The 13,744-nt window shown below is 44.0% G+C and overlaps 1 pseudogene; it reads right to left on the reverse strand.

Annotated features, from left to right (window-relative positions):
- Nucleotides 1-380: 380 nt before the first annotated feature.
- LOC112635844 lies at nt 381-1,257 on the reverse strand (annotated as a pseudogene).
- Nucleotides 1,258-13,744: the final 12,487 nt, after the last annotated feature.

The raw sequence follows: 13,744 nt of genomic DNA on the forward strand, positions 1-13,744 counted from the left end.
TTGAGGTATATGTCTTTAGCTTTCAAATATAAATTCCCAGCCTCCAAACCATTTGCTGAACAGGGTTCAAAAATAAATTGAGATCAATTATATTATATTTTGTTAAAGGTCTACAATACTGATCAATATTCAGCAAGAGATTTATTGCTTTGCCTAACTCATTTCATGCCATCCACTGGAAGACCCAATAGTAATGTCTAGGGCTTGAGTGTGGGATGAAAAGAAGGGGAAGTCCTACAATATAAGGAAAGAACACTCTCAGCATCGCTCTACTAATATATTCACTTTAGCCTTTTGTTTTTCTCTGCTTCGTCAATACATTTATTGTCTTATCTGCAAAATCTTCATAGAAAATTGTAAAGTTTAGCACTCAGCAGACCTCAGAGCTCATGAGCTCTAAGGAAGCCTGCCTGCTTTTGAGCTACCTGATCATTCTTCTGGGCAGGGGACAGTTTGGGAGACAGGTCCCACCTCTTCTTTTCAGCTTCTTTCTTGGGCTTCTTGTAGACTGAATTCTCTCCTTCAGCAGCATGAGCTTTCTTATATCTCTCCTCCACCAAGTCTGGAGTTAACGCAGTTCTTTACGTATTGTGAGAACCGTTTCCTGTAAGCATCTTCATCTTCTATTAGGTGATGCATATAATCTGCAACATTCTGACCTGTGATGTGCTTCTAATGCACTTGTGCATTAAATTCCTTGCTTTCAGAATCATATCCAGGGAATCATTTGGTACTTTGTGGGATAGACAAGCCTCCATCCACAGCTTCCAGGGCCCCAAAAACTTTATTGTCAGTGGTGGTTCTGGCAAGGCCTGCATCCAAATAGTAGGTGAAGGCGTCAGGCTGACCATCAATGCTCTCCGCATCATATTCATCTCTGGTCACCTCCTCTTGGCCTTCCTAGATGGCGTCCATGCCAAACGTGTTGAGAAGCCTGCAGGCCACTACGACGTGCTGAAGCATAATTTGTCAGGCCAGCCTTCACACCATATTTTGGTACTTTATGTGCATAAACTGCACAGACAGTCACATGCCCTTGCACACAGGCATAAGCAATCTGACAAATGATATCTCTGTTAGGAGTTACATGAACTATCATCCTGGATTTGGACATGTTGTACTTATTTTTATCCTGTATCACCAAGCGTTTCCAAGCATAGTAATCAGTTTTACCCCCTCATCTTCTAAATGTCACTTGGTATTGTTTAAAGTAGGCCTATTCCTGACAACTGTACGAAATGCCATCCTGAGGAACAGAGACCTATGTCTGAAGCTCGACACAGACCTGCAGGCCCAATATCACTGCGGGTGTTGGGGGGATCTTTTTGTCCTTTTAATTACCATCTAAACCACTGTCAACTCTAAATGTGAACATTTGTTATTCTAACCTAGGCTTGTGTGTCTGGTTCCTCACTTGGTGTTGTTTTAAGGTATTGGTTCCAGGCCCCCTGACAATAAGAACCAAAAGATGCCTGGTGACCAGACAGTCCAGGCACCTTCCCTGGAGACGCCAATTCAGCAGGTTAGAGTGGGACCCAAGAATCCTGGCTTATTAACAAGTGCCCAGGGAGGGTAGAGAAACTCCGCTTTAAGGCGGTGGTTCTCAAAGTGTGGTCCTTGGGCCCGCAGCAACAACATTTCCACGGAACTGGTTACAAATCAACCACCTCAAACCTGATAAACCAGAAAATCTGGGTGTGGGACTCAGTAACCTGGGTTTACACAGTCTTTCAGGGAATTCTCATATGCTTTAAAGTTTGAGAACCACTGCCTTCAGGAAATGATAAACAGGCAGTAAATAACAATTTATTAGCTTAAACCATTCATTCATTAGTCCACAGCCCGCCCGTACCAAAAGATTCAGCAAGAATCTCTCCAGTGTCCTGGTGCCCCCATGGCATTAGGTTGCTGTGACCATGGTTCTAGACTCAGCCACACATTTAGAGTCACCTGGGGAGCTTTTAGAGCTCCCGCTGCCCAGACAGCACCCCACACCCACCAAATCAGAACCTCTGAGCGTGGGAACCCGGCATCTGCAACTGCTTAAGCTAGCCAGGTGGTTCCAATGCGCAGACCAGTTTGGGAACCACTGTCAGAGCACCTAACAAAGCCCCTGAAATCAGACTTGCCAGAAAAGATAACAATTACGACACAGACAAGCAAGGGGGTAGGAGATCATAGAGGAGGCCCAGCAGGGAGCTTCCTTCATTTATTCACTACTGTGCTTCAAAAGAAGTGTTTAGAAGCAAGGGAGGGCGTGTAGGAAGCTATCTTTTACAGGATAAAAAGACTAGAAAGGTTTCCCGGAAGTCACTGGGGAATTTGGAACACGCCCTCATTCTCCTGAACGTGCCCCAAGACTCAAGAAGTGGATAGGTTGAAGCAGGAAGGATAAAAGTTTTCACCTGCCCCTCTCGACGCTTCCTGAACACACTTGAGCACTACCAGCCCTTTAATTCACATCTCCCGCCCTAACAGGGCTTGGCAAACAGTGGCTGAGAGCAGGACTGGGTCCCAGGGTGCAGGATGATGGTGAAGGTGATAGTGAGAAAGAGAGTGGGGGAAGGGGAAGGAAGAGGAGAAGGAAAAGGAGGGAGCTCACCTTCCTGCGAGGTTCCCATATGCTAAGCCCAGGGCCTCAGTCATTTTCTTCTTTAACTTCACACAGCAACTCCATTTGGCAGTGGATGATCTGAGGCCACAGGACTTGCCCCAGGTCATTTCTGTGAGTGGCAAAAGCACTCTCCAGTAGAGACAGTGAATGCCCCGGAGGAATCAAGGATGTAGGGGGCAAGCAGGAAAGAGACTCTGAGAGGGGAGACACATGAGGCCGCTGGGCCAGGCCCACAGTATAGTGAGGCCGTGCAAAAGTCAGCCTTACCATCTACTTTAATCCCGGGGTGAGGTTCTGGATCGTGGGGAAGGAATGGAGGCTTCCTGTGGCATCCAGAGCAGCTGGGGTGAGGGAAAGCGCACAGGAAGCGGGCCTGGGGCAGTGGCCACGTACTGGCGCACATGGATGGATTTCCACATCCAGACAACCAATGCAGCTACATCGGTGAGTGTCAGCGAAAGGTGAGCCCTGGTTTCACCCGGTGCGGATACAGAGCATAAGGTTTTTTGTGGTTTCAGAGATTCATATCTTTTAAAAGCCCTTTGGCATCTTCCTTAAGCCTCATTCTTCATGAGGTCCCAGATGTCTCAACTGGGCCACAAGCACAAGCATGTCTAACTCCATCCCTGAAGATGGGGCTCCCCTCCCCTCCACCAGAGGGCCCATCCTGGGGGCTCTTTTCGAAAGCCAGTGCATATAATTGTTGAATAGGAAGAACCTGATGGGTACTGTGGTAGGGAGAGCAGGGGATAAATTCCTAAAACATTACACAAATGTATCTCAAATTTCCCATCTGAGCTGGAAGAAATGCCCCAAAATATAACCAACAGGAGCAGCTCTTCGCTTCAGTGTTGCAAGTTTTCAGTCTGTTAGGCAGGAAAGCCTCAGCTTAGGCAACTTTAGAGAAAACCTCATTCAGTGAAGAGGCCCACAAGATTGGGGCCCGGCTGGGAGTCTCAGGAGAATACAGTGAAAACAAATCACAAGGCTGCTGCTTCAATGATGTAGATCAAACTGTGGAATAAACATTCATAAAGAAAAATATGGACTGATATATATATTGTCAGGCAATACCATGACAAGCATTTTGCACAGATTTAAGGAAATCAGAGCACAAGAAAGGGGAAGCACCCAAGCCAATGCCTATGCCAGGCAAAGGGCGAAGAATGATCAGCCAAGCGTTCAACCACCAGTTGATAGTTACAGGGTAAAGTGAAAACTAAACTGTTTGGTTGTGAAATGAACCTAGCACTACATAGACCCCAATCACTGACACAGCATGTACAGTAATAACAGCCAACAATTACAGAATGCTCGAAAGTCCTTTGAGAAGCAGTCAAATGAAACTCACAGCATCTGCCGTGGGAAAAATGTTGAGAATATTGTCCACTGTATCACTCAGGTCCCCACAGGAAAGACCCCATTAAAAAATTTCTTCTTCTTTTTTTTTGAAAGCTGAGACAAGCTTTACTTCCCTTGAGGAAACAGTCTGTCACTCCTGAGCATGAAAGTTATGTCCTAACTGTTCATTTCTCTTTCTTTTTTTTTTTTTTTTTTTTCCTGAAACGGAGTCTCGCTCTGTCGCCCAGGCTGGAGAGAAGTGGCATGATCTCGGCTCACTGCAAACTCCGCCTTCCGGGTTCAAGCGATTCTTCTGCCTCAGCCTCCTGAGTAGCTGGGACTACAGGCGTGCACCACCACGCCCAGCTAATTTTTGTATTTTTAGTAGAGATGGGGTTTCACCATATCGGCCAGGCTGGTCTCGAACTCCTGACCTCATGATCTGCCCACCTCAGCCTCCTAAAGTGCTGGGATTATAGGCATGAGCCAACGCGCCCTGCCACTCTCACTCTCTCTCTCTCTCTCTCTCTCTCTCTCTCATTTTTTAAAGCTTTTAGGAAGCTCACAGTCAAATCAAAATTCAAATATAGCATAGGTCTTGATCGCCTATACCATTAATCTCAAAACCACTCTTTAATCTCACCGTCCCCATAGGGAAAAATTTAAGGACAACTCCCTACTAGATGTGTATTTATTTATTTATTTATTTATAAATCATATACATGGCCAGGCATGGTAGCTCATGCCTGTAATGATGGCACTTTGGGAGGCTGAAGCAGGCGGATCACTTGCATCCAGGAGTTTGACACCAGCCTGAGTAACATAACAAGACCCCATATCTACAAAAAAATTAAAAATTAGCCAGGCATGGTGGCACATGCCTGTAATCTCAGCTACTTGAGAGGCTGAGGAGGGAGGATCACTTGAGGCCGAGAGGTTGACGCTGCAATGAGCTATGATTGTGCCACTGCAGAGTGAGAACTTGTCTCTAAAAAAATACACAAATAATATACATGTACGTCTATTATTACCTGATATTTTAAAGCATAATATATACAGAGGCCAGGGCTCATTGTCAATGACTGAGGATATAAATCCATATTTCAAAGGGTCTTCTAGGGGTCGGACATGGTGGCTCACGCCTGTAATCCCAGCACTCTGGGAGGCTAAGGTGGGCGGATCACCTGAAGTCAGGAGTTCGAGACCAGCCTGGCCAACATGGCAAAACCCCACCTCTACCAAAACTACAAAAATTAGCCAGGCGTGGTGCCAGGTGCCTGTAGTCCCAGCCACTTGGGAGGTTGAGGCAAGAGAATCCCTTGAACCCAGGAGGCGGGGGTTACAGCGAGCCAAGATCATACCACTGCACTCCAGCCTGGGCAACAAGAGTGAAACAGTCTCAAAAAAAAAAAAAGTCTTCTAATAATTTCAAATTGTTTTAGTTTCTTCTTTCACACCCAGTTAGATTGGACTGTCATAACATTTACTTCTAATGAGGCTAACAAAGAACTTGTCTGAGTAGTAGGAGAAGCACCAGCTTTGCTATTTTCTTATTTGCTTGAATATAATGCTAGCATGTGAAGTGAAAGAAGTGGTTTCTGTGCGGAAGTAAGTTTCAGCTTGCTATCCTCCTTCTCTGAGGATTCACATAAACATGAAGAGTATAAGCCACAAACCCATGGAACCGGACACAGGTGACATTAAATGAAGACCCAAAGGAAGTGAGGGAACCAGTTAGACAGTTGTCTAGGGGAAGAGCGTTACAGGCAGAGTCAACAGCCAGTGGTAAAGCCCTGGGGCAGGAGTGTGCCTGGTTTGTGGGAGGAACAAGGAGCCCCAAGTGGCTGGAGAGAAATGAACGAGAGGAGTCAGAGAGGAGCTCAGAGACTTCATGCAAGGCCAGATCCCGCTGGGCCTCATAGACCATAGTAAAGATTTTTGCTTTGGCCATGAGTGAGATGACAAGCATGAGTGTACTGCAGGATGCCACAGCCTGCCGAGAGCAGCCAAAGCAGGGAGGTGGCCCTGCCAGCCTCCCTGTGGTGTGGAGCTCCTGCCCGCATTCCTCAGGGCCCTGTGTCTTCCCTTGGTGTTGTGGGCTGGTAGAGTGAAGCATACGCCAGTCACCTATGCCAGTCACCATGTTAAATATGACTAAATCTTCATGCCTCTCCTTTTGGGATGAAGAGTGACTCTGGCTAAACATACCTAAACATTCTAGTATTAGCATATGTTTTCCCATACCACAGTTGAGTCTGTGGATACACACTGCTTTGGAACTCACTATCTGTCCCTCCATCCATTTCTACATTTTCCTGGTCCTAACTCGTCCTGACTTTGGGCCCTCACTCTTGAGTTTTATTTATAGTAACCATTATTTTTGCCTGGGTTCTCATTAAACCATTTATGGAATGGAAGTACATATTTCTACATGTTGCAAACAGAATGGATGCAAGAAACTGAATGAGGCCTCCCACTCTCAATGTCCATCTTGTTATTTTGCCTAATCACATATTTGGGAATCTGTAAGTTTGGGGTTCTTCCATGCACCTTTATCTGCAAACCCTTCAAGGTCATGTTCAGAAGAATAAATGAAACGTGATTATCCACTGCAACATGATTATCAACTGAGGAATAAATGTAACATGATTATCAACCAGCATTGATTATCAACTGAAACTGAAATACCTAGACTTTAAGAAGATGTTAAGTATGTATCAAAATAAAGATTAAGGCCAGGTCAGTGGCTCCCACTTGTAACCCCAGCACTTTGAGAGGCCCAGGCAGGCACACAGCTTGAGCTCAGGAGTTTGAGACCAGCCTGGGCAATATAGGGAGACTCCCGCCTCTACAAAAATTACAAAAATTAGCCAGGCATGGTGTCATGCACCTGTAGTCCCAGCTACTCAGGAGGCTGAGGTGGGAGGATGGCTTGAGCCCAGGAGATGGAGATTGCAGTGAGCTGAGATCGTGCCACTGTTCTCCAGCCTGGGCAACAGAGTGACACCCCATCTCAAAAAAAAAAAAAAGTACAAAAAACAAAATAAAGGTTAAGACCAGTGACAAAATTAGGATTAGGGTTAGATTTGGGTGATGAAAACCCTTAGAAAACAGTGACTTTAACATACTAGGTTTTATTCATACATGTACAAAAATGTCCAGAGCAAAGGTCTCTAGGGTTAGTCTGGACACTCCATGAAATTATGTGGGGTGCAGGGACCTTCCAGGTGTTCCTAGGATGTGATCCTCATCCCTGGGATTTAAGGTGGCAGCTAGATCTCCAACCACCATGGCCGCTTTGCAGGTGGCAGGGAAGGGGAGCAGGGGATATGATGGTGCTCTGTAAGGACACCATCCAGGAATGCCCCACGCTGCTTCCCCCTTCATCTCATTGGCCAGCAGTTATCCAGCCATACTGGTGAGTGGGAAATGCAGGCACTAAAAATCAGGGAGAATGGTTACTGGGAGAACAACAAGCAGTCTCTGCCACATCTGCCTTAAAACTTGACATTTTCATTAGCAAAAGATAGGATCCCACATCAGAATTGCATTCAGTAGATTCTGACACTAGACCATCAAGTTAGAACTGATTCTGATTTTGTATGTGTGCATCCATTCAAAGATTCATTATATATTACCACCGATGGAATATTTAAAATAAGAAATATATTGGGAATATATTACACATGATAGAGGCCCTGAACATTATCTCTCTGTGAATGTACAGTTAGTATTATCCATGGTGTCTGGACATGACTGAAAGCACTTTTTCTGTCTGATAGAACCCTGCCATTGCTTTAGACAATCAGAAGCCTTCTTGATAAGTACGTTGGGTTTTGCAAACCTGATCCTCCTTCAGATGCACGAGGGAAGTCCACTGAGTGAAACCCACAGTGAATTTTGGAGGTTAAGACTTCCGTCTTATAATGTGAACAATCACACTCTAGCACATCTGCATCAGAATTGGAAATGTTCACTTATTCAATTTTCCTAAGGCCGTACAATTTCACTAGTGATTTTAACAGATTAAAAGAAAATCTCTAAAACAAACCCAATGCAAACCTAATAATGGCTCATGATTTCCTTTTTGAAGTCTCATCTCAGCCACTGCTATGTGTCCCCTAGAGACCTCACTGGAGAGTTGGTCACTGGGTTTTTGCAACTTTCCCATAGACCTCACTTCAACAGCTAGAGATGTGGGCAGATGCTGAGTGACAATTTTCCTTCCGTTGCGGAACATGAGTCAGGGAGGGAATTCACTGTGCAATGACACACGTTTCGCATCTTTCAGGTGCCAAATGTTCAAAGGATAAAAATACCTCCACTGGCCACTCCCCAGAATAAGATAGGCAGTGGCCCAATCGTGAGCTCACACTGCACCCATGACTTCACACTCCAACTGGGAGGGCTGTGCTGTTTCGAGCTAATCAAAGAGGGAGCCTAAAAGAGACAGGTTCTCCTTTCCTGGGCCACGTTCTCCCTCACCAAATCTGGAATACCTGCTCACTCAAGTTTATAGGAATAGTTCAGGAATCGGAATCGTTCCATTGAGCTGAAGAGTAAAACGTGTTGGAGATGGGGATTGAATGATCTGTGTGCTTCATGAGTGATGGAATTGCCATAGCAAGTGGTGTGGTTTCCAGAAAGCTGACAGCATCTGAGTACATTTGCCCATCCCACGACCATTACCTCCAACCCATAAGGAAGGGAGGAAATCTCCACCTCTGTTTTATATTTCTTCCCCTCTGAAGGGAAAGAAGAAAATTATAAAATCAGGAGGCTACACACTGCCTAAGACATTTACATTTAAGCTGGACCAAGCACTACCCATGTATCACAGGCAACAATTTCGCCCTAACAGAGAAATGGACTAAGTGACTTAATGGGTATTTTCCATCTTTAATTTCCATGATTAAAAGAAAGAGGTTGAGAGGGGTACATGTGGAGCCTATTGTGAGTTTGCCAATGAATCCTAATTTAGATCAAAGAGAGGCTATGTGACACTGAACCATAAACACCCTAGTGTGCGTTACTTCAAGGAAGTTGTTAGTGTGCCCCCGATGGCTATTATGTGATATAGTTGCGCTCGATAGCCTGCACCCTTTAATTACTAATATAGAAGAAAATCCCATATAAGAGGGAGGAATGTAAATGAGACCTCTGCTCTTTTGAACATTTTATGCATTTGCCAAATTAAAATTTGCCGTGGACTTTGGTTTTCCCTGATCACTGTTGGTAGTGATCATTTGGCTCATGGGATTAAATCCAACTTCCCAAAAACTATTTCCGATCAGTGTGCAGATTTCAGATATTTATATGTGCTTTGCGTTGAGACATGAATCATCAGAACCAGATTGGAGACAACTTCTTTGAAGTTTTGAAAGGTATGGAAGAAATTCTCTTTCTTCTCTTTCATTCTCATCTTTCTGCCGATCATTGTTCAAGGGCAGGTTGAAGGGGCTGCAACTGAGAGAGGGGCCCCAGGATTCCAGAGGTAAGATGTCATACCACACTCATGCACTGCCTTCAGTTTGTGCATGTAGCTTTTGTGCACAGAGGACGCCGCTTGAAGGACTCAGGTATGGATCAGTAAGCGTGACTGTACTCACTTCAGTGGGGGTTGCTTACATTGAATTTTAAAGCACAATTACAAGATGAGCGCAACCACAAACGTCAACTGGATCAGCACGATTTTAACGATACTTCCATCTTTAGGATTTTTCTGTCGTCAGCACACATGTAGAAAAAAAGAATTGACTACTCGGGAGGCTGAGGCAGAGAATCATTTGAGCCCAGGAGTTAGAGGCTGTAGTATGCTGTGATCACACCTGTGAATAGCCCCACTGTGCTCCAGCCTGGGGCAACATAGTGAGACGCTGTCCCTGGGGAAAAAAAAAAAAAAAAATTAACAGCTTTGCACTTAAATTAGCAGCTGAGTGTAGAATCAGACCCTGTACAAAAGCAAAGATGCTTATTAGACTGAGTGACTGTAGAAGATGTTAACCATTCAGGGAGATCTGCCATGCCCAATACTGCATCTTGTTCAATAAAGCAAACTCCTTCTTTGCCATCTGTCTCATACTACAAAGAGATAATAATAATAAAATCATTGCTTAATGAGTAAACTAAGTAGATGATAATTCCCTAGTAGATCATATTGGTGTTCTTCTCCAAAGGCTGCCATATTCTCAATGAGGCGGAGAACAAGGGGGAGAGCATGTGATTGTGCTCCGACGGGGATGCCTAAAATCAAAAACCAAGGCAGCATATGTCAGCATTTAAAGCCCCATCAAAGAAACATCCAACTTTTCAGCTGTAACCCAAATATAAATTTTCCTTACCCTGTCAATTAGCAGATTACAAAACTTCTGTAGCAGGAAGACCATTCTGCCAGCAAAGCCGTAGTGCTTGGAATGGGTCCAGGTCAGACAGATGGTGTGGAAAAGGGGTGCAATGAGACGTTCCCTATCAGCAAAGTCAACTGTTCTTCCATGCAGCACATGCAACCTTTGACAGGAAGAGCCACAAGGTGAAGTGTGTCTCCCACGCAGCTGGAGAAGTGTACAGATGTCTAGAGGCACCCAAGTGACACGACAAGCACAACAGTAGGCTGCCTTAGGAGAAGCATTTAGAAAAGAAAAACATGCAAAACATTCAGTAACTGGAAACCTTGTTCTTTGGCACCTAAAAAGTGCCCCCCACCCTAAGCTGATGAGCATAAAAAGCAGAGTCATATCTTCTCCAAGCATATTAGGATAACAGAGAGTTCTTGACTTCTTTGGAATGCTGACTATGCTATGTATGGTCAAATGATATAAACATGGGAAGAACACAAAGGATATTTGCTATACTATTATTAAATGTCACCTGTGCATGTCACAGACTATTTGCAAAACTTGTTCACTTATAAATAGCACCTACTCGGTTGCACAGAAAAGCTTGATTCAGGAGTGAATGATTAGTAAAGTTATTATGCATAGTAGCAATAACAGTCCACTGAATCTTAAGTTTTAAAATTAAAATATTGATGACAATTTTAACAATTTTTAACTTAAATTTCCTTTCATTATGATCAAAGAAGCAAAGCTACTTCATTAACTTAAATATTTTTAGGCCAATAAAAGTGTCTTTGGGCTGGGCTTGGTGCTCACGCCTGTAATTCCAGCACTTTGGGAGGTGGAGGCAGGTGGATTGCTTGGGCCCAGGAGTTTGAGACTAGCCTGGGCAACATGATGAAACCCCGTCTCTACTAAAAATACAAAAATTTGCTAGGCATGGTAACACATGACTGTAATCCCAGCTACTTGGGAGACTGAGGCACGAGAATCACTTGAACCCAGGAGGCAGAGGTTGCAGTGAGCCGAGATTGTGCCATTGCACTCCAGCCTGGGTGACAGAGCAAGACTCCATCTCAAAAAAAAAAAAAAAAAAAAAAAGAGTCTTTGTTGCTGTCTCTCTGAATTAATCATGACCAGTCACTTGTAAGCACCAACAATGCGCGAGGCACTTAACCTGTGTCAGCTGACTTCATACTCTAAACATCACTGCAAGATGGATTTATTGTCATCATTTTAGAGGTAAGAAATTAAAGACCCAAGAAAGGAGCCTGGCCATGCACTGACAGTAACTCATAGCACCACTATTCTGATTCCAGGAATCTAGTTCAAAAGCCTGTTTTTTCTCCATTCCATCACCATGCCCCCCAAAGTGGGAGATGGCTATTTGTTGCAAGTTCCAAGTCAAACTTTCTTCAGATGGAGAAGTACCATGTGATGATGCAGATCGATTGGCCTAATGCACAAGGGCCGGTTGTAGTTCAGTCATAATTCCTATTTCAGCTAGCTCCAGGTGTTGGCTCGTGGTGCATAATTTCGCACCATGAAGTGTTTTGTGCCCAAGCACAAGCTGGAGTCCTACCTTGAGGTAGTTCCTCCTGAAGGTGTTCCTGCATGACCAGGAACCTGGGTCCACTTGGCCACCTGTCTTCTACCAAGTGAGAGCGATAGAAACACAAAATGTGGCTGTGGCAATTTTGACTTTCACAATGCCCCTCCTCCACCAAGTCCTGACTCTTTTTCTGCTGCACATTTTGCTCATTCACCCAAAGAGGCTTGGGGTGAGGGGACTCTCAGCTGAAATCATGTAGAGAGGAGACATTGAGGCCATTATCCTGATGATACTGGGTTAAATTCTTTTCAGCTGCTCTAGCAAAAGTGGACTCTGCCTTCATACAGAGGCTGGATTTTCTTTGACACAATCTTGATCGAACAGAATAGGAGAGAACTCACATGTCATGCTCTGTCTACAGCAGGCCCTGATTAAAGGGAATAGGACCTGGCATCACATTTGATGCTACAGAGATTTCAAAACCAAGGCCAGGTTGACCTGCCAAGCCTGGAGTGGAATTTTATGACTAGTACCACTATTTTCACTTCAGAGTAACCTATAAGGAAGAGGATCTAATGATTAAAACAACAAGTAACTTGGTCATCCGTTTAAACTTTTCAACCCAGGCCCCTACCCTATATCCACACCCTGCGGAGGAGGAGAAAAAAGCACAAAAGCCTCATAGAAGTAACAATTGCTTATTTTAATGTTGGCAACTTATAACTGACAATTATGTTGTTAATTGATAGTTATTTCAATGAGTTGTCATCCATGTAGATTGTTCAGATTAGCAGTGTTGTTTTTGCATTGTGATTAAACCACTGGGTAGCTGCATAAAAACTGTTGTCATCTATTATAGATACATTCTAACATCTCAGAAGAAAAAAAGGGCCTAGCCCCTTTAAAGATACAGACCATTTTTAAAAGAGGCTGGTAGTCACAAAGTCTTGTTAAAACACGATTTTTAGCAGAATTCTAGATTAATGAAATGTAACATTTAATTAGAGAAATTCCTTTCTATGTAAATGAAGTATTAACTACACAAATGGCAGTAAAAGAGGGAGCAAACGTCAGCAGCAAGGTTACCAGGCACACCAAGGAAACATTCCTCCTGCGTAGAATGAGGCTGACAGAGACCCTAGGCTTGTCCTTGGAACTAACGCTCTCAAATTCAGGACAGGTGGCCAACTGCAGGATACAGCTGGTTTCTTTTTAGGACTGGAGACCAGAGCAAGTAAAATCCCACAAGTTTAGCCTGAAGGAAAGGTTTAGAATAAGTTGATAGTCCAAGACTAAATAGCATTTATTAACTCTACATATAAAAACAAAACAAAACCCTCTATTATATCTTACTTAAAAGTTTTCTATGGCTTTCAAATCTTGAAAAAAACAGATTGGATTTCTAAGTTGTTCCACTGCATAGAAGCTTTAAGCTGTAGTTATTTTATTAGCAATAGAAAAGTGATCTTGGACATCTGCTGGCAACAACACCAGAAGCCCAAGCTGCCCCCTCCTAATCCATGGGGCAGTCTTGGCCACAAGGTGGCAGTTGCCCAAATCTTAGGCAAAGTGACCTGTTGGAACTAAACAGTCTAGAAGACATGTCATAGAGTTTTAACATAAATTTGGATGAAAAGCATTCAAGTTATCAAGTTATTCAACCACCTATTTCCTTTTAACAAACCTGGCAGTCATTCTTGTTAAATTGGAGCAAGATTCCTTTTCATATCAACTGAACGTACTTTTTGGGTTTTTTGGGGGTTTTTTTTTGTTTGTTTGTTTTTTGAGACAGAGTCTCACTCTGTCGCCCAGGCTGGAGTGCAGTGGCGTGTAACCTCTGCCTTCCAGGTTCAAGTGATTCTCCTGCCTCAGCCTCCTGAGTAGCTGGGACTACAGGTGCAT

This window comes from Theropithecus gelada, chromosome 12, assembly GCF_003255815.1.
Source record: "Theropithecus gelada isolate Dixy chromosome 12, Tgel_1.0, whole genome shotgun sequence".
Classification (NCBI taxonomy): Eukaryota; Metazoa; Chordata; class Mammalia; order Primates; family Cercopithecidae; genus Theropithecus; species Theropithecus gelada.